Source organism: Rattus rattus, chromosome 6, assembly GCF_011064425.1.
Source record: "Rattus rattus isolate New Zealand chromosome 6, Rrattus_CSIRO_v1, whole genome shotgun sequence".
NCBI classification, from domain to species: Eukaryota; Metazoa; Chordata; class Mammalia; order Rodentia; family Muridae; genus Rattus; species Rattus rattus.
In genome coordinates, this window is record NC_046159.1 from 41,595,344 (window position 1) to 41,617,126 (window position 21,783).

Genomic DNA, 21,783 nt, shown 5'->3' on the forward strand with positions numbered 1-21,783 from the left:
CATGAAGATGGAAGTGATTCATGTTGAAGTGTGTCTGTGTGTGTATGAAGGAGTATGTGTGTCTGCGTGTGTCTGTGTCTGTGTGTCTGTGTGTAGGGGATTCAAATGTTTTCCTAAAGATACAACAGATATCTTGTCATGGCAGCTCCCATTTGAAGCTAAGTAAAACCTTAAGAAGTATGCAGAAGAAACTTCCGCAAGTTGGTATGGGAGGGGAGACTAATATGCTGAGAGTTTAATGGAGGAAGAAGGCAAAGGACAGAAAAGGAAGGAAGCAGGAAAGATGTGAAGCAAAGGTAGGCAACAGTAAGATACGGTCATCCTCAAGAGGGAGCATTGTGAGGAGGGGAAAAGTGGGTTGGAGAAAGTATTAACATTCAGGAGGGCTATGAGGAGATTAAATAGGGAGAGCTGAAAGAAGGAGTTGGATGTACAAAACAACTTGTTTTTATAGAAGCATGCTTTGAAGTGTATAAATTTTATTTGTTGACATCTCATGTACATAACAACAGTTCACACAAACATCTCTGATTTAAATGCCACAGAAAAATAAAGCAGTGAAATTGAAAGACATTTTCGGTGTTGTGATGTTTTTCTTGGGTACCTCACTTTGGCATTAGGCCTTCCGGTGTTCAGAAGACTAACCTAAACTTGTCTCTCTTGTTTGCTGCGCCATCAGAGCCCCTGCAGTCTGGCACAGGAAGAGCTTATGGTTTCTAGTCAGCCACTCTCCTATAGAACTTGGTAATGACTTTCTCACAAGCTATGAATATTGTTTAAGAATCATATCACTTACGGTAGTTGGTAAAATATCAACCATGACCAAAACAAAACAGGAGTTGCACCTGTATTGATTAAAGCACTAATTAAAATGTATATAAAGAAATGTATACCTGGACTATCAAGATACTCAGAGGGGAGAAGATATTTGCCACATGGTCTGAATTCAGTCCTCAGAACCCATAAAGTATTAAGAGTAAACAGACTCAACAAAGCTGTCCTCTGACCTCCAAATGTATGACATAGGAAACATAGCTCCCTCTAATAATAATGAAAAATTAAAATAAAAACAAACTATGTAGAACACCCAACAGTGGTGTTTAATTTTAATGGTATTTTTTGAAAATGTAATTTGTTTCAAATGGGTATGTATGCTTCCTCAAATCTTTGCTTTTGTACTGAAAAGCCATTTTGTGGATGTTTGCATCCCCAGGTAACAGTGTCTGCATTGCACCTGAATATTATCCAGTTGAATTAATATGATAGCTACTAAAATGAGGCAAAATGGATGAGGGACTGAGATAAGTAGGGAATTAGTGAAATGTGGGCAAGAAGCCATAAGAATCATTTGATTTAAAAGAAAAGCAAAGTAAGCAAACAAACAAACAAACCCTGATAACGCACTATGATTAATGCAAAGAGTCTACACTAAAATATTGATATTAGTCTAAACTTCATATTTTATAAATATCCCATGTTGTCAGTGAAAGTGTATTGACTCTAGTTGTTCTTTGTGAGGAGTTTCCTGACTGGATGATACTTAGCACATGCCAGCTTGTGAGGCATGTGGATGTTTGAAGCATTTGTAGTATCAGGGATCCCACTGATGACCTATGGGAGGCCTCCTAATGTGTTAAAGCAGTGGAAGAATGTTTTTAAATGCATATGGTAAAATGTCAACTACCACAAAGGAAACATTACACAAAAATGTGCAGAATGTTCTAAGTGCCAGTGTCTCCTGTCTCTTGAATTTAGTAATGACTTTTTAAATATTGTATACCCTTATGGTATACAACAAAATATTTTGATATTTGAGTACAATATAAAATAGCTAAGTAAAGAATAGATGTCATAATATCACACCTTTATCATTCTTTGTGGTGTCAATACCTAAAATCTATGCTCAGAAATGCTTAAGCATAAAATGTATTTTTGATCTTCAGCAGTCCCGCCTCAAGGACATGTAAAGTTCCACTCTTAAATTAGAGCTATTCTTGGCAGCTCTGGAAAATATCAGGGAAGAAGCTGGGTCTGTGATCTCCTTGGTTTCTGTCTAGGGAAAAGCTGTATATTTCTGAGTATAGATCTGAACTCAGCCTCCCAAATGCAGGAGTTAGAGTCAGTAGTTAGACTAGTTATGCTACTTTCATTCAAGTGAGGAACAGTCTCTAGATGGAGTCAGGAGACTTGGTTAAATTACTTTGTCTCTCCTGGACAAAGTCTTATATTTTCAAAATGGTGGCTATACCTCTGAAGTTGTACAACACTCCATTTAGTTCCTTAGGGTGATGTCATGATAGATTCAGTGTTTTTTCATTCCCTACTCATTTGAGTGATAAAATATATACGCATAAGTGTTTTTGTAATATTTTTTTTTTCTTTTTTTTGGAGCTGGGGACCGAACCCAGGGCCTTGCGCTTCCTAGGCAAGCGCTCTACCACTGAGCTAAATCCCCAACCCTGTAATATTTTTATTATTTTGAAATCTCACATCATGAGCTCTAAGCACAGAATCTTCCCAGTTTTCCCAGGTCTGCTCCCCCGACATTGTGATTCTCCCCTGCAGAAAAAGAAGGAAAAGCAAGCAAAGGAGCAAACAAACACACTAAAAAACAAGTCCAATTTGTGGTGTTCATTGTAGTGTAGTCAAATTCCTGCTGGCCAGCCCCTTAAAGAAAACTGAGTGCCCCAAACACACATAACAAATCCTGACAGAGATTGTCAGTTGTGGAATGCTTCACCTCAGCATCCTTATCACAAGTGTTCTTTAGTAACTTTCAGTCTAGGTTGTTACGATTTTAGGAGATAGTGAGGTAGAGTAGGGGCAGGAGTTGTTACAGAGCCTTGCATGTCCCTTTTTCTCAACTGTCAGTCTGTAGTCATCAAAACCATGGCAAAAGTTTCTTACTTGCCATTTACAGTCAGCAGGATCATGGGGTATGGTCTTTCACATGATTTCTGGAGTAGCATGGACCACAGACATCTGTCCGCATGGTCTTCGATATCAACAAGTGCCATGGATCTCAGCATAGTCTCAGGTAACAATACAGACCATGGGCATCAACACAGCCCTTTCTCTATAGGAATGTGGGCCTAGACGTAGCCCTCAGCTACACCACAGATCTGGACATCAGCATAACCTCAGGTGATGGTCTAGGCCAAGGGTATCTGTATGGCCTTTGGTGGCATCAACATGTCTCCTGGCTACTATAGAACTTTAACATCCATATTAACTCCAGGGTTCAACACAGTCTGGAGCAGCAGACCACAGATACCAAAGTGGCCTCCTGGGGCAGCATAGACCATAGAGGACTTTTGAGGAAGTTTAATTGAGAAAATGTCCTGTTCATCTTTTTGGATATTCTGTCAATGTTCAAAACTGGGGTTGAGTGACATGTGACACCATCCTGTTGGCCGAACTTGGTAATATGTTCCCCCATCAACAGACTTCTCTCATACTATCACCAAAATCACATCTCTAGCTTTGCCTTTACTGCTTACCCACCACTCTGTTCCTCTATCTTTTCCATCCCTTTATCAACTATTTATCATAGTGGAATTGGAAACTTGGGTGTCAATGTATATTGAAGAACGGGATCCATTGCACATTCATAGATGGGGTAGATGTTTGGGTGGACTGACTCAAAGTGCTGGATCTGGGCCCAGATGATAGCTAAGTTAGCCAGCTGCTGGTGGGACAATGGGCCTGTCTTCAACTGAAGTTCCAATTCATAAGTATTTATCTCAGTTAGTTTTCCATTGCTGTGACAAAGGGCCATGGCCAAGGCAACTTACAGAAGAAATAACTTAAGAGGGATTACAGTTCTAGGGAATAAGAGAAAAGGGAATGGTATGGACTTTTGAAGCCTCAACCCCAGTGATACACCTCCTCCAATAAGGACACACATCTTAATCCTTTCCAAACTGTTCCATTATCTGGAGACCACTCATTGAAACATAAAAGCCTTTGGTGGCCATTCCCATTCAAACCACCACAACATATATCTATATAGCTTTGCTTATGTCGCTATATATTCATGTGTCATGAATTCTCAGAGTTTGGAATTAGGAATTACACTCCTAAAAATTATTAATACTATCAACAATTTATTCACTAGATTACATTTATATGTATATATATTTCTTCAATGAGGCATGGAAGTGCGAACAATAGGAGGATAATAGGGTGGTAATATTAGGGTATAATATATACATAGATATATGTAAGTGTATGTATGAGAGAGGATATATATATATATATGTATATATGTTAAAATTAAACTCACTAAATTTATATGAAGATGTCACAGTGACTCCCCCAATTTGTGAGTGTATACATACACACATACACACGAAGATATCATGGTGAAATATATGAATATCTGAAGATGTCACAGTGAAACCCATTCTGTTACAGAATAAATGTATAGTAGCAAAAATAATTTTACCAAATAGAATACTTAGAAGAATGTCAGAATTTTATACTTCTGAAAATCTCTTCAAAATCAACTGCAATAGATGTGTTCTCATACTGCATTTCTAAGATCTATCATAAGGTCTATGAAGATACTATGAGTGGGATAAGAAAAAAACCTCTCTTTCATGTCCCCTGACCAAACTGCTTAAAAACCAACACATGCAAAGTTTTACTCGAGCTCAGAGTTTCTGGGATATTTCAAGTTCATCATGGTAGGGAAAGGCATAACAAATTTATGCCAGTGTGGACAGGAGGAGATATCATGTAGGTGAGTGTACAGGCTGATAGTGGGTACCACATTTAAAGGTCCGCCTTCCATGACCTATTCTCATCAGCCTGCCCCCCAACTCCAAAAGACTGCATGGTCCTCAAACTATTTCCACAAGCCTGGGACTGGGGATTCAAAACAGGAGTCTTTTAGGGCCATCGTAGTTGCAAAGCATAACAGACATCCAAAAAGGATAATATTTTCTTGATATTGTTACAAAAACAATTCGCCTCAAATTCATCTTGAAAATGTCTCAGGGACCCCAGTGTTGACTTGAGAACAACCTCCCGTAGAGCTATGGCTACCTGAGGCTACCTCAGGGACTTCACCCATCAACTTCCTCTTTCAGTTACTGGTCAGCTAGTAAGCAACAGGACCTTATTTTCTGGCATAGTTCCTCTCCAAATCACAAAATTCTACTTTATATTTCTTAAAAAAAAAACTATCTTAGTTTCTTTTTGTATTGCTGTGATATAATGCTCTGACAAAAATCAACTTAAGGAAGGATTTGTTTTGGCTACAGTTCATCAAAGAAGGGCAACATGACAAGAGCTTAAGGGAGCCAGTCCCCTAGTGTCCACAGTCAGGAAGTTGAGAACAATAAAAACTTGTAGTCAGCTTTCTTCCTCCAGTTCAGATGGTACAGAAGCCAAGCCTAAAGAATGATACCTCAGTGTGGACCTCCCAACCAAACGTACCCAACAGACGTAATTCCTCAGATGCATGATTGTAGCCTTAGGAATTACTCAGTCTCTCACAGAAGTGCCTGGATGTTTGTCCTCTTTTCTCCACTATACATTCTGCCAAGTTGACAATTACCATGATCACAATAAGTTAGTTGAAAAAAATCCTAAACCTTTTCACTTCAAGAAGAAATTTATTTCTTCTTTTACTAATGTTACACTGAATGCTTTATGGACCAACAAAGCCAAGGTTCTGCTGTCCTTGGTGGATATGATCAGTTTCACCAACACTCATTACTCTTCTCTTTCCAACTGCATCACTGAGAGATTTGCATTGACTTTGGGGGTTTATTTTCTGAAAGGAAATGTTTCTGACCTGATGATACCAACCAGTAGCACACTTCTACAGCTGCTCGATACATGCCTAAAGCAAACTTCACTCTGGGTTGCCAACTGACAACCTTGAGGTGCCAGATTCCATGCTTGGTCTCCCCTCCAAAATGTCTAACAGCTCTTCATGAATCAGCTCAGTATAGGATCCAACTTCTCCTAACTGCTAATTATAAAACTGAAAGGTGAATTTAGTTGGTTTATAATTTGTAAGTACATTTTAGTGTGGGTTGTGTGTCACCATGTCAACATGAATAATGTCACAAACATGAACTCATGAAGAGTTGAGAAGGAACAATCGTAAAAAAAACATAGCAGGAAGTTTTGTAGCAATAAATCTCTTTTCTTGAACTTTGACCAATGTATCTTCCCAATTTGAGATGGGGTGCAGGTGCATTTTCCCTCTAACAAAGGCTAAGTTATGCTGAAACAGACATAAGGTAAATGTCTTCCTTCTTGGGGAGGCAAAATTCTTATGGTGAGAAATTCTGTGAGCATAAGAACATTTTTGAAATGTGCTGAGCCATTGCAGGCATGAGAAGTATCCACCAGAGATGTTTTTTAAATGACACTTCATGGTTATTTAGTGTTTTGATTATTTAGAATAATTAGGAGGTACAGGAAAGCTGGAGAGGTGGCTCAGTTATTAAAAGCACTTGTTCCTCTTGTGGAGGATCCAGGTTTGGTTGTCAGCATCCATACAGTGGCTAACACACATATGTACGTAACTTTCGGGGAAGCGGATATTCTTCTGCCCTCTGTGGTAGCAGTTCTCAATCTGTGGGTTGAGACCCCTTTGGGGGAGGGATGAATGATCCTTTCACAGGAGTTGCCAAAGGCCATTGGAAATGCAAATATTTATATTATGATTTATAATAGTAGCAAAAGTAGAATTATGAAGTAACAATGGAAATAACTTTATGTTTGGAGGTCATCACAATGTGAGGAACTATATTAAAGGGTTGAAGTATTAGAAAGGTTAAGAACCATGGCTCTGTGGGAACCTAGCACATGCTAAGTGCACATACCTGTATGCAGACAAGACAGCCATATACATATAATAGATAAATCTGTAAAAATGTAAATAATGATGGAGAAAGCATATTTTAATTAATGATTTAATAAAAGACTCAATGCAAACAGACTTTGGGAGACAAAAATGAACACAGAGGCCATATGACAAGCACAAGAAATTTATTTTTACTTAGTCAACTAATGGCTAGACATTAACAAAAAACTAGAGGTATGTTATGGATTTCAAGCACTGGATATAACTATGGAAAAGTTGATAAGAGTCTTTCTTCTTTTGCATATTTTATGTTAGATGAGCAGATAACTGAGCGAAACATAGTGCAAAGTAGTCAAATGTGAGTAAAAACCAAAGAAGGAACAACCACTGCAACAACAACAACAAAAAAAACCGAAAAATCCTAACCTTCCCTTCCCTATGTATTAACACAGGTCTCTGTCTCCCTTTCACAGAGCATGGGAGAACTGTGTTATTGTTTGTTGGTCAAAGCACACCTGCTCTCCAATTGCTCTCAATTATATAGGGCTGTAAATCAATTGTGACAGAAGCTGGCTTTATTAGCCTTGTCACCTTTGCTCAGTGCTCCATATGAGTCACGCAGGGACAGACACGGCAAAGAAAACGACAAGTTGGCAATGAGGTAAGTACTTGGAGCACATGAAATTCTTTATTTTTGTAAATTATTTTTGCTACTGGTTTGCGAAGTTATTTAGATAGTCACAATTTCCTTCTGTACCTTGTATTTTATTCTCTTCATAGAGGATGAAAAATGAGGGTGAGATATAGGATGGAGAGATGGTGTATATGTCTTTCTGCTGTGTGTATGTGTGTGTGTGTGTGTGTGTGTGTGTGTGTGTGTGTGTGTGCATGCCTTTGTATGTGATATATGTATGTGTAGCCAAAAGGTCTAATGGAAGCTGTCCCTCTGACAGTGGGAGGGACAAACAACTAGAATCCTTGTGGAAGTTAGTCAAGGGTGATAGGGATTCAGAGGAAGGTGAATGTGTTTCAGTCTAAGGACTTCTAGATGGGGAAGAATTTCTGCCTCCATGAATCCTTTCACATCTTCCCTCTGCCTTGATGACAATAGCTTTTGTGTCAGGGTGATGATAGGATCCTCAAATTTTCTGAGCTACCCTGTAGAATCTTCCCTTCAGGAAGATTAAGGAGACCTTGAAATGGCACCTGCTTCTATTATGTAGAGGCTGGAAACAAAATTCTCCCTAGGTAGAAAAATAGTACTTGGAGAAAGGCTATTCAATTGCCTGTGTGTTTGTCTTGATACTGCCCATGAGCTGTGTGCTTAAGAAACAATAGGCTGGCCTGAACACCCAGTTCTCCCAGAGTCTAGACCACAACCAAGGAGTGTACCTGGAGGAATCCATGGATCCAGATACATATGTAGCAGAGGATGGCCTTGCCTGACAGGAATGGGAAGGGAAGCCCTTGGTCCTGGGAGGTTTGATGTCCCAACATAGGGGGGTGTTGGAGGGGTGGGTCAGGAGAGTGTGGGTAGTTGGGGAGCACTCTCATACCCGGCAAAGGGGAGGGGGGAGGGCAGATGTGCGATGGGGGGCTGGTTGAGGGGTAACTGGGAAGAGGGATATCGTATGAGATGTAGATAAATGAAATGATTAACAATTTTTTTTAAAGAATCCCAAGAAACAAAGTCACGAATTATGAGTGTTTGCAGTGGGTTTCTCAGACTTAAATACCACCTTTAGAATTGTTTTATTTATGCCTTTAAGATCTGTAGTCTGGGTGATGTGGACAAAGCACTCAAGTACTATATGAAGAAGCAGTGGCTCTAAGTTCTTGCCTCAGTTTTACTTTGAATCATGTTTATACAGACATTCTTTAACATTGTTTATGAAATGGGAAACGTGATGATTGCTTAAACTGTTGCATAGATTTAATGATAGTAAAATGACAATAATTTTCTCTATTTTCTTTAACTGCTGTTTGAGAGAGAGAGAGAGAGAGAGAGAGAGAGAGAGAGAGAGAGAGAGAGAGAGAGAGAGGACGTATGTACATGCTTGCATGTGTGTGACTGCACATGTCATGTAATGTGTGTATTCATGCTTTGTGCTCCTGCTTGCATGTAGATGCCCAAGGCTGATATCAGGAAACATTTTTTACCTCATCAGATTTCTAATTCATTAGTCAGAATCTTTCTGTCAAACTCAGAGTTTGCCTATATAGCTAGTCTTGCTAGCCAGCTTGCTCTGTGGATCTCTCCATTTCCATGACGGAATCATAGGAGAGCCAGCATGCCAACCTGGCTTTTACTGTGTTCTGAGGATTTGGATTCTTGACCACATGCTTGAGAGTCAAGTGCTTTGATGGCTCAGCTCCAGCTCCAGCCCAATAGAACTCCTATGTAACAGAGAGTAAACCTTTTCGATAATTTAGTAGCAGATAGTCAGCCAATGGGCTTAGGTTACTAAGAATAGTAAACCCTTTCAAATTCATTCCCCCAGCTTCAGTTTCTCCGAGAGCTAAAGTTTTTCCCTAAACTCATTTTGGCAAATTATTTGTTAGCTATTGCCCCTCATTTGTCTTTCTTTTCTCGAATTGTTACCTACTAAGTTAAATGTCACCTCAATTAAAAATGGAATTACCTACTTCTATGAAAATATGTTTCTAGGTTTTAATATATTTGTCCTAAAGGACAGGAGTGAAGGAGAATGTAAAGTCAGAGAAAAAGCAAAATTAACACAAAAAGTAAATGTGAATGCTTGCCTTTTTACACTGACTTTTTTTATTATCATTGCCTAAGTGGTTGTTTACTGTCTGAGAACACAGGGAAGGAAAGAGGCTAAACAACTTGGCATAGGAGGAATCACAAAGACTTTGGTCATGAGGCTAATGCATTTATGGTTTAGACCACCATTAAGATGTGACTATAGGGAATCTTAATCTGTGTTGGGTCATTGGTAACACAACTGAAAGTTACAGGGAAAATAGACCAATTGAACTGCTCACTGCCTGTTGGAAATACATTTATTTTAAAAGATAAGTAAAGAAAATATAAATTTTTCATTCAAATTATTATTATATGAGCTATAATTGGTCAGGTTGGTAGGTGTCTTGGTTAGGGTTTTACTGCTGTGAACAGACACCGTAACCAAGGCAACTTTTATAAGGACAATATTTTATGGGGGCTGGCTTACAGATACAGAGGTTCAGTTCACTATCATCAAGGCAGGAACATGGCAACATCCAGGCAGGCATGGCGCAGGAGGATCTGAGAGTTCTATATCTTTATCTGAAGGCTGCTAGCAGAATACTGGCTCCCAGGCAGTTAGGGTGAGGGGCTTAAGCCCAGGCCCACAGTGTAAAACCTATTCCAACAAGGCTACACCTCATAATAACGTCACTCTCTTGGCCAAATATACAAACCATCACACTCTACTCCCTGGCCCCCATGAGCTTGTTCAAACATATGAGTCTATGGAGGCTATACCTAAACACAGCATAATGCAAAATACATTTAGTCCAACTTCTAAAGTCCTCCTAGTCTATAACAGTCTCAACAATGTTAAAAGTCCAAAGTTCAAAGTCTCGTCTGAGATTCAGCCAAATCACTTACCTGTAATCCCCAAAGCAAGACAGGAAACCACTGGGCAAACTCCAAACTGCATCTTCATGGCTGATGTCCAAGTAGTCTTCGGTTCTCCCAACTCCTATTTTCATCTTTGTTGATTGTAACAAACTTCTTTCTCCTGGGCTGTTTCTACTCCATTAGTAACTTTCCTCAGGAGATAGGCTATGGCGCTGGCATCTCAAACATCTTGGGGTATCCAAGGCAACTCCAATGTTACAGCTTCTTGTTTCAATGTCTGGGATCCACATATGTTCTTCTGGGCTCCTCCAAAGGGCTTGCAATCACTTCTCCAGCTCTGCCCTCTGTAGTTCAGGTTGATCCACTCCATTGCCACTGCTGTTCTTGGTGATCATCCCATGGTACTGGCATCTCCAATATGCTGGGGTTTTTGCTGCAACTAAACTTCACCAGTAGCATCTCACAGGCTGTCTTCATGGTGCTAAGGCTCAAATCCTTTGCAGGACCCCTTCAGTCCTGGGCCGTCAACTGCAGCTAAGGCTGCACCTTCACCAATGGCCTTCCATGGCTTCTCACAGTGCCAAGCCTCAGCTGCTCTTCATGGTCCCTTTATGCCTTCAAAACAGTAGCACTTGGGTTACTCTTACACATTACCAAGTACACTTGTAGCACAAGGTACAACCTTGGCTATCTATAAAACATTATCTCTTTGTGCTCTCAGAAAACACTTCCCAGATTTCACCTCAGAGATGCTTCATAATCACCACTAATTTCTTAGCTCCAGCCAACCAGCATCAATTGTCCCAGTAGTCACTTCGATTCTGGACACTAAAGCCAGAGACACATGGCTGAAGCCACCATTTTCTCCTACTTTCTGGGATTAGAACCTGGCCACTCCTTATTCTATTATCAGCTTTCTGTTTTCCAACTCCCTCCTCACCTAATCTTGTCTTGGAGCTTGCTCTGTAGATTGAACCTGAACTCAGAGATCTAAATGGCTCTGTCTCCTGAGATTAAAGGCATGTACCACCATGCCTGAATTTAAGCTTTTTTTTACTTAGAACTTGCTCTGCCCCAAGCTGAACTTGAACTCAGAGATCTGCTTGGCTTTGTGTCCTGGGATTAAAGGCGTTTAGCACCATGCTTGTACTTAAATTTAGCTGAATGGGATTTTACCCCATGGTCACCACTCCCTTAATTTAATTTAATTTCTTTGAAGACCTTAGCCTCAGGCAGACTCTTCAGACGAGGGCAAAAAGTCATGTTCTTCACCAAAATACTACAAAGACAGTTTCTAGGGACATACTGAAGTTCTTCTCCACTGAAACCTCTTGGGCCGGATCTGCCCAGCTCTAAATCGTATTCGGCAACAAAGTCTTTCATAGTCTTACTTGGATGGCTCATTAAGCCCCACTTAGAACATTCCAAGCCTTTCCAAATCCAAGGTCCCTAAATTCACATTCTTCCAAACAAAGCATGGTTAGGACTATCACAGCAATACCCCAGTCCCTGGTACCAACCTATGTTTTACTTAGGGCTTTACTGCTGTGAATAGACACCATGACAAGGCAACTTTTATAGGAAGAACATTTTATTGGGGCTGGCTTACAGATTCAGAGGTTCAGCCCATTATCACCAAGACAGGATCATGACAGCATCCAGGCAGGTATGGTGCAGAAAGAGGTGAGAATTCTACATCTTCATCTGAAGGCTGCTAGTGGAAGACTGACCTCTAGGCAGCTAGGATAAGGGTCTCAAGTACATGCCTACAGTGAAACACCACAAGGCCACACCTCTTAATAGGGCCACTCTTTGGGCCAAGCATATATAAACCATCACAGAAGGAGTTGTGAAGCAGGGTAAAAGGAAGGATTGTGTAATGTTTAAACCTAGGAACTTTTGAAGTGTTAACAGAATCATTGAATATATGAACTTTAATCCTTAGGTTAGAAATATAGGTTGAATTGTTATCAGGTGTTATATGGGGTCAAATGAATGACAGACATTCCTCAAAGAGAGTAAATGGTTTAAAAGGAGTCTCTGTGACCTTATGAGGAATATCAGCATTAAATAAAACAGAAAACTAACAGGAAACTGGAAAGGATTGAGAACTTTAGGTAGAAAACTCAATATTGAGCATATCAATAAATGGAATACTTTAGCAGATGAGAGGAAAAGAGTGGTTTGTTGGGTGAGACAATTAAGACAATGCCCATGTATTTGGTAATGTAGATGCTGGTGACTTGGTAAGATTATATTCAATAAAATGAAGGAAATGCAAGCTGTGCCAGCAATACATGAGGAAGTAATGAGAGTTTGGAATAGTGTAGAATTACCTTTTTGTTGTCTGTTTAGAGACAGAATTTAAAGTAGGAGTCTGGCTTCAAATTTACTCCTTAGTAGAGGACAGCCTTGTACTTCTGACCTTCCTGTGCCTACTTCCTCAATGTCGGGATTACAAGCCTGTGGTGCTTAGGACATCAGAGCTGTGCTAAGGACTGAACTCAGAGCCTTTTGTTAGCATTTATTTTACTTTATTTTTTTAATTTTTTATTAGACATATTTCTTTACTTACATTTCAAACGTTATTCTTCTTCCTGGTTTCCTGTCCATAAGCCCCATTCCCTCCTCTCCCCTCCTCCATACAGGAATTTCCCCTATACATCCCTCTTATTGCCCCCCCATATTCCCCTGCACTGGGGGTTCAACCTTGGCAGGACCAAGGGCATCCCCTTCCCCTCGTGCCCCAACAAGGCTATTCTCTGCTACACATACAGTTGGAGCCCTTGGTCAGTCCATGTGTAGTCTTTCCGTAGTGGTTTAGTCCCTGGAAGCTCTGGTTGGTTGGCATTGTTGTTTTTATGGGGTTGCAAGCTCCTTCAATTCTTTCAATACTTTCTCTAACTCCCCATAAGGATGTCCTATTCTTAGTTCAGTAGTTTGCTGCTAGCATTGACCTCTGTATTGGACATGTTCTGGATGTGTCTCTCAGGAGAGATCTGTATCTGGTCCCTTTCAGCAAGCATTTTCTAGCTTCATCAATCTTATCTAGTTTTGGTGGCTGTATATATATGGGCCACATGTGTGTCAGGCTCTGAATGGCCATTCCTTGAGTCGTTGCTCTAAACTTTCCTTCCATATTCCCTCTTATGGATATTTTTTCCCCTTTTAAGAAGGAGTGGGAACATCCACATTTTGGTCATCATTCTTCTTGAGCTTCCTGTGCTCTGTGGATTGCATCAGGTAATTCGAGCTTATTGGCTAATACCCATTTATCAATGAATGAATACCAAGTGTGGTTTTGTGTGATTGAGTAACCTCACTCAGGATGATATTTTCTAGTTCATTACATTTGCCTATGAATTTCATGAAGTCATTTTTTTGATAGCTGAACAGTACTCCATTGTATAGATGTACCACATTTTTTTAATCCATTCCTCTGTTGAAGGGCATCTGGGTTCTTTCCAGCTTTTGGCTATTATAAATAAGGCTGCTATGAACATAGTGGAGCATGTGTCTTTGTTGTATGTTGGAGCATCTTTTGGGTATATGCCCAAGAGAGGTATAGCTGGATTCTCAGGTAGTGTCCAATTTTCTGAAGAACCTCCAGCATGATTTCCAGAGTGGGTGTACCAGTTTGCAATCTCACCAACAATGGAGGAGTGTTCCTCTTTTTCCACATCCTCTCCATCATCTGCTGTCACCTGAGTTTTTGATATTAGTCATTCTGACTGGTGTGAGGTAGAATCTTAGGTTTGTTTTGATTTGCATTTCCCTGATGTCTAAGGCTGTTGAACATTTCTATAGGTGCTTTTTGGCCATTCGATAATCCTCAGCTGAGAATGTTTTGTTTAGCTCTGTACCACATTTTTAAATAGGGTTATTTGGCTCTGGAGTCTAACTTCTTGAGTTCTTTGTATATTTTGGATATTACCCTCTATCAGATGTAAGATCGGTAAAGATCTTTTCCCAATCTGTTGGTTGCCATTTTGTCCTGATGACAGTGTCCTTTGCTTTACAAAACTTTGTAGTTTTCTGAAGTCCCATTTGTCGATTCTTAATCTTAGAGCATGAGCCATTGGTGTTTTGTTCAGGCAATTTTCCGCAGTGTCCATGTGTTCAAGACTCTTCCCCACTTTTTCTTCTATTAGTTTGAGTATATCTGGTTTGATGTGGAGGTCCTTGATCCACTTGGACTTAAGCTTTGTACATGGTGATTAGAATGGATTGATCTGCATTCTTCTACATGATGACCTACAGTTGAACCAGCACCATTTCTTGAAAATGCTATCTTTCTTTCACTGGATGGTTTTAGCTCCTTCGTCAAAGATCAAGTGACTATAGGTGTGTGGGTTCATTTCTGGGTCTTCAATTCTCTTACCCTGATCTAGCTGCCTGTATCTGTATCAATAACATACAGTTATTATGACTATTGCTTTGTAATACTGCTTGAAGTCAGAGATGGTGATTCATCCAGAAGTTCTTTTATTGTTGAGAATAGTTTTTGCTATCCTGGGTATTTTGCTATTCCAAATGAATTTGCAAATTGATAAATTTATCTCTATAAAGAATTGAGTAGGAATTTTGATGGGGATTGCATTGAATCTTTAGATTGCTTTTGGCAAAATGGCCATCTTTACTATATTGATCCTGCCAATCCATGAGCATGGAAGATCTTTCCATCTTCTGAGATCTTCCTCAATTTCTTTTTTCAGAGACGTGAAGTTCTTGTCATACAGATCTTTCACTTGCTTGGTTAAAGTCACACCAAGATATTTTATATTATTTGGGACTATTGTGAAGGGTGTCATTTTCTTGCTTTCTTTCTCAGCCTGTTTATCCTTTGAGTAGAGGAAGGCTACTGATTTGTTTGAGTTAATTTTATACTCTGACACTTTGCTGAAGTTGTTTATCAGGTTAAGTAGTTCTCTGGTGGAACTTTTGGGGTCAGTTAAGTACACTATCCTATCATCTGCAAATAGTGATGTTTTGATTTCTTCCCTTCCAATTTATGTCCCTTTGACCTTCTTTCACTGTATGATTGCTCTGGATAGGATTTCGAGTACTATATTGAATAAGTAGGGAGAGAGAGGGCAGCCTTGTCTAGTCTCTGATTTTAGTGGGATTGCTTCAAGTTTCTCTCCATTTAGTTTGATGTTAGCTACTGGTTTGCTGTATATTGCTTTTACTATGTTTAGATATGGGCCTTGAACTCCTGATCTTTCCAGGACTTTTATCATGAAGGGGTGTTGAATTTTGTCAAATGCTTTCTCAGCATCTAATGAAATGATCATGTGGTTTTATCTCTGAGTTTGTTTATATAGTGGATTACATTGATGGATTTTCATATATTAAACCATCCCTGCATCTCTGGGATGAAGCTACTTGATCATGATGGGTGATCGTTTTGATGTGTTCTTGAATCTGGTTTGCAAGAATTTTATTGAGTATTTTTGTGTCAATATTCATAAGGGAAATTGGTCTGAAGTTCTCTTTCTTTTTTGGGTCTTTGTGTGGTTTAGGTATAAGAGTAATTGTGGCTTCATAGAAGGAATTCGGTAGTGCTCCATCTGTTTCAATTTTGTGGAATAGTTTGGATAATATTGGTACGAGGTCTTCTATGAAGGTCTGATAGAATTCTGCACTAAACCGGTCTGGACCTGGGCTCTTTTTGGTTGGGAGACCTTTAATGACTGCTTCTATTTCCTTAGGAGTTATGGGGTTGTTTAACTGGTTTATCTGTTCCTGATTTAACTTTGGTACCAAATATCTATCTAGAAAACTGTCCATTTCCTCCAGATTTTCCAGTTGTGTTGAATATAGGCGTTTGAAGTAGGATCTGATGATTTTTTTGAATTTCTTCAGATTCTCTTGTTATGTCTCCCTTTTCATTTCTGATTTTGTTAATTTGGATACACTCTTTGTGACCTCCAGTTAGTCTGGCTAACGGATAATCTATCTTGTTTATTTTCTCAAAGAAACAGCTCCTGGTTTTGTTGATTCTTTGTATAGTCCTTTTTGTTTCTACTTGGTTGATTTCAGCTCTGAGTTTGATTATTTCCTTCCTTCTACTCCTCTTGGGTTTATTTATTTCTTTTTGTTCTAGAGCTCGTAGGTGTGCTGTCAAACTGCTGACATATGCTCTCTCCTGTTTCTTTCTGCAGGCACTCCGAGCTATGAGTTTTCCTCTTAGCACAGCTTTCATTGTGTCCCATAAGTTTGGGTATGTTGTATCTTCATTTTCATTAAATTCTAAGAAGTCTTTAATTTCTTTCTTATGTCTCCAATGACCAAGTTGTCATTGACTTCAACTTCCATATATATGTGGGCTTTCTGTCATTATTGTTGTTATTGAAGACCAGTCTTAGTGCGTGGTGATCTGATAAGATGCATGGGATTATTTCTATCTTCCTGTATCTGTTGAGGCCTGTTTTATGACCAATTATATGGTCAATTTTGGAGAAGTTTCCATGAGGTGCTGAGAAGAAGGTATATCCTTTTGTTTTAGGATGAAATGTTCTATAAATATCTGTTAAATCCATTTGGTTCATAGCTTCTGTTAGTTTCTTTACCTCTCAGTTTAATTTCTGTTTCCATGACCTGTCCATTGATGAGAGTGGCGTGTTGAAATCTCCTACTATTACCATGTGAGGTGCAATGTGTGCTTTGAGCTTTAGTAAGGTTTCTTTTCTGAATGTAGGTGCCCTTGCATTTGGAGCATGGATATTTAGGATTTAGAGTTCATCTTGGTGGATTTTTCCTTTGATGAATATGAAGTATCCTTCCTTATCTTTTTTGATGACTTTTGGTTGAAAGTCAATTTTATTTAATATTAAAATAGCAACTCTAGCTTGTTTCTTCAGGCCATTTGCTTGGAAAGTTGTTTTCCAGACATTTACTCTGAGGTAGTGTCTGTCTTTTGTCTCTGAGGTGTTTTTCCTGTAGGCAGCAAAATACTGGGTCCTCATTGTGTATCCAGTTTGTTAATCTGTGTCTTTTTATTGGGGAATTGAGTCCATTGATGTTGAGAGATATTAAGGAATAGTGATTGTTGCTTCCTGTTATTTTCATTGTTAGAGGTGGAATTATGTTTGTCTCTCTTTTGGTTTCATTGCAAGGAAATTATATTCTTGCTTTCTGTATGGTGTACTTTATCTCCTTGTGTTGGAGTTTTCCATCTATTATCCTTTGTAGGGTTGGATTTGTAGAGAGATATTGCATAAATTTGGTTTTGTCATGGAATATCTTGGTTTCTCCATCTATGTTAATTGAAAGTTTTGCTGGACACAGTAACTTGGGCTGGCATTTGTGTTCTCTTAGGGTGTGTGTGACATCTGTCCAGGTTCTTCGGGCTTTCATAGTCTGGTTTAATTCTTATAGGTCTGCCTTTATATGTCACTTGACCTTTTTCCCTTACTCTTTTTAATATTCTTTGTTTGTGCATTTGGTGTTTTAACTATTATGTTATGGGAGGAAGTTCTCTTCTGCTCCAATCTTTTTGGAGTTCTGTAGGCTTCTTGTATGTTTATGGGCATCTCTTTCTTTAGGCTAGGGAAGTTTTCTTCTATAATTTTGTTGAATATATTCACTAGCCCTTTAAGTTGGAAGTCTTCACTTTCTTATATACCTATTATCCCTATGTTTGATTTTCTCATTGTGTCTTGAATTTCCTGTGTTTTGGGCTAGGCGCTTTTTGTGTTTTACATTATCTTTGACAGTTGTGTCGATGTTTTCTATGGTATCTTCTGCCCCTGAGATTCTCTCTTCTATTTCGTATTCTGTTGGTGATGCTTGTATCTATTGCTCCTTGTCTCGTCCTTTGTTTTTCTATATCCAGAGTTGTCTCCCATTTTGCTTTCTTTATTGTTTCTATTTCCATTTTCAATTCCTTCACCTATTTGATTATGTTTTCCTGTAATTCTTTCAGGGATTTTTGTGTTTCCTCTCCTAGGGCTTCTACTTGTTTACTTGTGTTTTCCTGTATTTCTCTAAGGGAGTTCTTTATGTCTTTCTTAAAATCCTCCATCATTATCAAAAAATGTGATTTTAAATCTAAGTCTTGCTTTTCTGGGGTGTTTGGATATCCAGTATTTTCTCTGGTGGGAGAACTGGGCTCTGAAGATGACAAGTAGTCTTGGTTTCTGTTGCTTAGGTTCCTGTGCTTGCCTCTAGCCATTGGGTTGTCTTTGGTGTTTGCTTGTCTTGCTGTTTCTGAGGGTGACTTGACCCTGCTATAGGCCTCTGTATCAGCACTCCTGTAGAACTGTTTCCGTGTTTTCTTTCAGCCTTGCCTGAGAACAGGTGCTCTGATTTAAGGTGTGTCAGTGCTCCTGAAAAAATGTCTTCTACTCTAGTTGCAGGCAGGAATCAAAGGGTCCTGCCCCTGATTGCTCATGTAGGTCCTTGCACACTGTAGGCACAGTTGGCACTATGCGATTCTCTCTTTGGTGTGGACTGTGGGCAGAGGATATTCTCCTCTGGCTTCTCAGGAGTATCCACACTTCTGAGGGCCAGCTTTCTCCCCCACAGGATTTGGGTGCAGGGCGCTGTTTGGCCAGTTCAGTTTGGTCCTGGTGCAGACCAGAACTGCGGGTATCAGCAGCTGACTGTGCAGTTTCCTCTTGGACCAGGAATGTGGGCCAAGGTGTGCAGAGGTGGCAGTCTGTCCTGTGATTTCAAGATGTCTGCACTCCTTGGCGGTCTGCTCTCTTCCCCACAGGATTTATGTGCAGGGAACTCAAACTCAGAGCCTTGAGCATGCTAAGTGTATTACATCCACAGCACAGAATTTACCTTTTTGGAAGGATAGCTCACAAACGAAAAAGAAAGCTGTGATAGAGCAAAATTTTTGACACATTAGGATGGTTTTCTCTACACCGTCAATGGAATAAGCAGCTTTGGAAGAAGAGCTTGACAATGCAACAAAAGAAAGAACAGATGGACAGAATAAGGGTATTTGAGAAGCTCAGTTATGCTAAGAGGTAGAAAATAACAGCAGGAATTAGGGTTTGACAAGAGAAATTCATCTTCCACACAGGACGATAGAGTTCACTCACTGGGCATAATTTTTAAAGAATAGCTTGTTTGCATTGAGAGGTAGGAGATGAGGTAATTTCCATAAAACAGTTACTTTTCCTGTGTGGAGATGATATCATTTAAGTATATTTAACCATGATTAAACTTAAGAACTTGAGTTTTAACTGATATCCTGAAAATGAGAGGAGGTGGTAAAGCCATCTAGTCTCTATGTTCAGACAAAATATCATTACAGAAAGGAAAATTTGGCTCCTTTGCTTTATGGTATAGAGATAAGGAGAAAAGACAAATTATAGAACAAACATTGGGACATAGGCCAGTCTCCAGTAAGAGATAACATTTTCCAAGAGGACAGGAGAAATGGAACAAAGAATAGAAGTCTGTGGCCTTAAGGAATGAAGAATATGGGACATGTTCTAGTTACTTTTCCTTTGCTGTCATAAAATAGCATGACCAAGGAAACAGAAAGAAAGGAGAATTTATTTGAATTTATGATTCTAAAAGGAGCCTAAGAGTCCATCATGGGTGTGAGACATGGCAGCAAGCAGGTTGATGGCCAAAACAGGAAGTTGAGAGGCCACACCTGTAATTGGAAGCACAAAGCAGGGTGAATGGGAGTGAGGCCAGGCTCAAAGTTCTCAAAGCTACCCTACCCTGGGATATATTTCCTATTCAGTTGTCACCCCCAAAAGTCAGAGCTGTGCACCACTAAATGTTTTTGACTGTGCAGTGACCTGCATGTTCTTACTGTAGTGGCATTTTTCCAGTGGACTATTTAATTCCCAAATACAAAGATTACCTTTAAGAAGCAATGCATAGTGTTTTAAAGAATGAATTGAGCTCTAATTATACCTTAGCTCAATTTTAGATTGTTATAAATTTGAGTAGCCGTTTACTGTTAAGTCATGACAATTGATTTTTCTGGGCATGCTGTGAAAACTTGAAACTGTTAGAGTAAAGGAATTGAGCACTTTTAGGGGAAAATATAATATGCTTTTGTGGCCACAAATGGACCTCTGATTTTGGCTGGTAAGGCAGGTTTTAGAAAGAGAGAAATCACTTCTTGGCTCCTCACAGAGGACAAGGCTTTCCAGTCTGTATTTTCCTGCAAGGACTCTGGGTCAGGGATCTGGGAGACAGCCTCAGAATACTGGCAGGACTCTCTGTCCTCCAGATAGGGTGAGGGAACCTCAGCTTTCTGGCAGTGCCCTTCAGGTCCCTAGGCTGTGGACTTGTAAGCAAAGGAGCCAGGTAGTTTAGCATTCATTCTTCAGCACCTCCCAGATGATGGTCACCTCTGTTAAGTCAGGGCCTGCCTTCCAGTAGTTTTTGCACTACACTCTCTGACCCACCCTACAATACCGGTCCTTTCCCTTCCTAAGTCCTGCTGCTCTTCTTCCTCCTTCCTTCCTTCTTTCCCTCCTTCCCTCCCTCCCTCCCTCTTTCCTATTCTTCCTCCATTTCCCCTTTTCAATCTCTTTTCTACATTTCCTAAAACTTATCTGTGACACTCATGGTCAAACAGGCTTATTCTCCAGCATGATTGGGCCTTTATATTTGAGATAAAAAAGGTTCAGCTAAATATGCATCTTAATTCTTCCTAAGAATCTGCTGACAGAAGCCTACCATTCCCTTTTCAAGGTTTTAGCAGGGGCCCATATCCCTTGAAGCTCTCCTGAGGGAGTGTCATGAATAAATTCACTTCTTCTGGAGATGTATAGCTGCCTGGTTTCAGGGGTAAGATGGGCAACTATCATCTTGTGACTTGCCAAGTGCCACTTGCTAGGACTAAGTACTAAGATTTACCTGCCTAGTGCCAGAGCTGAACCATATTTTTATGGCAGATAGAAGTGTTCTGTGGATACCAGGCCTTGAGCTGATGGTTGGTTCTGAACTTCCCTGTGCCTTTATTACACTGAGCACTGCAGACCCTGACTGCTGCTTTTTCCAGAAGCCTTGGTTAGAAACAAAGAGTAGGTAGGCTCTGCAAAGCTTACATTGGTTCCGCATACTTTGACAAGGTCATTAAAACCAGTACTGCTTCCCTGAGTAGAGTTTGAGGAAATCCAAAGGCCTCTCTTCCTGTCCCCAGATCCTGACTTGTCCAAAGTCCTCTTAAAGGAGACAATTGGCTTGAATTGTTACCTCCTTTACTCTTAAAAAAAATATTGCTGTTGTTACATTTTGCTCATGTAAAGTACATAAGCTTATTCTCAGAATGAAGGGAAAGTCTTCGCCTGTTTTTTTTTTTTTTTTTTTTTTTAATGCATCCTTACCTTACAGTGTTCTCAGAGACTCTTAGGCCCCAGGCACAACCAGGACACTGTTGGATCTG

At 39.8% G+C, this 21,783-nt stretch overlaps 1 protein-coding gene across 1 annotated transcript in view; it reads left to right on the top strand.

Annotated features, from left to right (window-relative positions):
* Positions 1–7,406: 7,406 nt before the first annotated feature.
* Positions 7,407–21,783, top strand: part of Mgam2 (maltase-glucoamylase 2 (putative)) — a 101,218-nt gene continuing 86,841 nt past the window's right edge. The window contains exon 1 of the mRNA XM_032907215.1: positions 7,407–7,487. The gene's annotated coding sequence lies outside the window, so the exon portion shown is untranslated. The remainder of the gene's footprint in view (positions 7,488–21,783) is intronic.